Source organism: Echinops telfairi, unplaced genomic scaffold, assembly GCF_000313985.2.
Source record: "Echinops telfairi isolate 266 unplaced genomic scaffold, ASM31398v2 ScPeMD7_62;HRSCAF=233, whole genome shotgun sequence".
Taxonomy (NCBI): Eukaryota; Metazoa; Chordata; class Mammalia; order Afrosoricida; family Tenrecidae; genus Echinops; species Echinops telfairi.
The window spans coordinates 66,154-69,850 of NW_022103960.1; the positions used below are offsets into that span (position 1 = coordinate 66,154).

General features: G+C 34.8%; 1 protein-coding gene across 1 annotated transcript in view; it reads right to left on the bottom strand.

Moving 5' to 3' along the window:
- LOC123521792 (zinc finger protein 699-like) overlaps window positions 1-3,697 on the bottom strand; it is a 31,686-nt gene that overhangs the window by 915 nt on the left and 27,074 nt on the right. The gene's annotated exons all lie outside the window — the stretch shown is intronic.

The window sequence follows — 3,697 nt, forward strand, 5'->3', positions numbered from 1 at the left end:
TATTTTCCAACAGTTTAGAGACTAGAAGTCCAAATTCAGGACACCAATCCTAAGGGAAGGCTTTTTTCCTATGATGGTTCTGGGAAAAATCTTTGTCTCCTTTCAACATCTGTGGACTTAGAATCTCTTCGAGATCTCCATGTTTCTTAAATTCAATCTCCTTCTGGGTCTAGGAGATTCATAGAGCAGAAATCCTGGGTCCAAAGGCATATTCCGCTCCAGGCTTTTCTTTCTTACTAGTACATTAAGGTCCCATTTTTTGCTCTATTGTTTAATCTCTTCTATATAAATAATCTTTTGTATTACTAAAAGAGGTTAATTCGAGATACAACATAACCCTATAGATTTTATCTTGTCTAATTTATATAACTACCACCAATACTCCCTTATTAACATTATAGAGATTAGGACTTACAACAAGTAATTATGTCAGATCACAAAAAGAGGGATACATATGTAAGAGTGGGAATCATGGTCTAGTCAAGTTGCCATATATTTTGTGGGGGACACAATTCAATCAACGTGGGGTCAAGGGATAGTATCAGGGCAGTACAGGGACAGGACAATTTTAGAGTGGTGACAGAAGGCCTCCTAAAGTAGACTTTCAGAACACGCAATGTAAGATTAAAGAAACAAGTAAATGCATTTTGCACAGATGAAATGAAAATATAAATGTTAAGCAGTTATAAAATTAAATGCATTAAAAACTAAAATTCTGCTGCTAGTGGTGTAGTAACTAAAATATACATTCTTTATGTTATGAAAAGATAAATTCTTGACTGACTTGAGGGTTGAAGCCAAGAATATGTGTGGTTATAGCACCTTTTCAAAAAAGCTTAATCATGAAGACCATGAAAAGAGATAAAACATTGCTAGAAGATGGTTCTATTAGATTGATAAAATATGCTACTAAATTTAAATTTTCTCAAATAAAGGGAGTAGGGATTTTAGAGAAAGGTCAGATTTGGGGGCTTGGGTAGGAAAGGGAAAGACGTACCTAAAACACTGCCAGAAAGTAATGGACATCATTAGACAGTAATGTGCAAAGTATAATGGAGACATAGAAATATACAGAACTTTACCTAGTGGAATTCCTAAATAACCAAATTCAGGAGACAAGAAATAACCAAATAGGAGACAAGAAATATTGAAGATGTTAGAAAGACAGTACATGATTAATGGTGTGATGGATCAAAAAAGGAAGGAGGGAACCCACAGCTGAAGGAAGTGCAGAGTATGGAGATGTGGATGGGTATGGAAGCAGAAACGTTTTCCTCCTTGAATTGCCTCAAATGTACTCATTTATTTGCCTATCCATTTTAAATTATTTATGGAATGCCTACAAATATGTATAAGCATCAGGTATAGATATCAGTTTGGCTCAACCCATTTTCAAACCCTCTGAAATGCCACCTATCATGTAATATAGTACTTGATTCATTAGTTTTAAAATTAGATGGAGCTGAATGGCTTCAATTTCTCACTAACACGTCAAGGAGAATCCCACTTCACATGCTGTGCCATATGGAAATACCAGATTCCTATCCTTCTTTAATTCTGACACCAGTCATGCACACAAGAGTGTTTCTGACTATAACCACCTTGGGCCTGGCCAGATTGCACAGGTTAAAAGGTTCATCAGATTGCAAAACATGCAGACACTAGTTGGAATTTTGATAGTCTGAACAATTCTAAAATTCTAATTTGCTGCCTAAAATTCTAGGGTTCCGACTAACCACCTTAGAATGCCAGCCTCAAGATCATGGGCCCCAAGTCCACTTAGTTATGACCCTCCTTTGGGTTCTAAACTTTATTTAAATGACGCTGATAATTTAACAAAAAGGTTATCCTTACATTAAAAGGCAGGGTCTGGAAGGACCCCACTCTTAAGATTCTGTGTCCCCAGGACATGCTATGTTCCACATGGAATGATGTTTCTCACCTTCCAGGAAGCTCTCTTAAGCCTTTGACATTCAGACTTTTATTGTACACACCACTGATATGCTAAATTATATCTCGATGTTAAAATCATGCCACCAGGTGGTCCCTTTGATCTTACCTGACATCATTCATTGAACTCAGCTTCACATTGATGCTTGGGAATCTCAAACAAAGACCAAATTACTTTCTGCAAGGAGGTTCAGCACTTCACGGTTAGCAATTATGAAACTGCTAACTGTACATTCTAAATTCCAGCAAATGATGTCATGTGGCTCATGAGCCAGAAGCACTACTATTAGAGAAAGGAGTACAGTATAAAATAAGATGATAGATCAAATGATTCCTAGGGTATTGGAGTACAATCAACATGTGGGTATAATTTTACATAATATACATGCCAAAAAAAAAACACCATACAAATAAAAAGGTCTTTGTATTCAAACACATATGTTTCCTAACTCTATGCACTATTAGGGCCCAGAAGCCAATTAAGTATAATATATGCCAAGATCTTTATTTTTAAATTTTCTCAACAAAAGGGAGTAGGGATTTTAGAGAAAGGTCAGATTTGGGGGTTTGGGTAGGAAAAGGAAAGATGCACCTAGAAAACTGCCAGAAAGTAATGAACACCAGTAGACAGTAATGTGCAAATTATAATGGAGACATAAAAATATACAGAACATTACCTAGTGGAATTCCTAAATAACGAAATTCAAGACAATTTTAACAGAGAAGGGGGAAAAACATAATAGGAATAAGGTTATACTGGTATAATTATTCCTTCCTATTCATTGTCCAATGAACAAACAGTAGAAATGATTGGAACAGTAAATATCATTTGGTAAATACAGTAATAGTAGTCAGAAGTAATAATTATCAATACTAAAATTAGCAGGCTAAACTATAAGGTAAAATAGTATTTACAATATATAAAAATTACCATTTGATAAACATGATAGTAATAATAATCATAAATAATAATTATCAATGGATTCTAGAATTAGTAGGTGAAAAAGCATAATAAACAGTATTTTCAGTCTCAAAAGTATTATCTGGAGAGGAATTTACTAATTATACTAATGTATAATAGTTAAGTTTACAATAGGAAATAATGGAAGAAAATGAGATTGATATGAAATAAAATAAAACACTCAACCAAATACACGATCAGTGTATATAAAATAACATCAATAACACACAAAAAATTAAACCAAATTTTCTCAATGCTATTCCCTGGAGCTCATTTATAATAGTCAAGGACTTTAAGAAAGGTGAAATTTAGACCAGACTGATAAAGTAACAAACACTGATGAGGAATACCGCAGTTACAATGACATTGCCATTTCTTCCAAAGGCACAAAGTAGGTCTAATGACCCCTTAAAGTTAATATTGCTTTGTTACTGAGAAAATTGTTTCTTTAATGCCAGATCTTGGGAAACTTGCTTTTCGAAATTATAAAAGTAAAAATGAAACATCCCACTTTTGACAGAGAATAGTCTCTCTACTGTGAGTTTTAATATGTGAAGTGAGGTGTGAAGTTTGACTGAAGGCTTTCCCACATTGCTTACATTCATAAGGCCTAACTCCACTGTGAGTTCTTAAATGTTTCGTGAGCGCTGAAGAATCACTAAAGGCCTTTCCACATTCCTTACACTTATAAGGCTTTTCTCCACTGTGAGTTCGTCTATGTCTAGTGAGGTGTGAAGAACTCCCAAAGGTTTTCCCACACTCCTTACATTCATAAGGCCTTTCTCC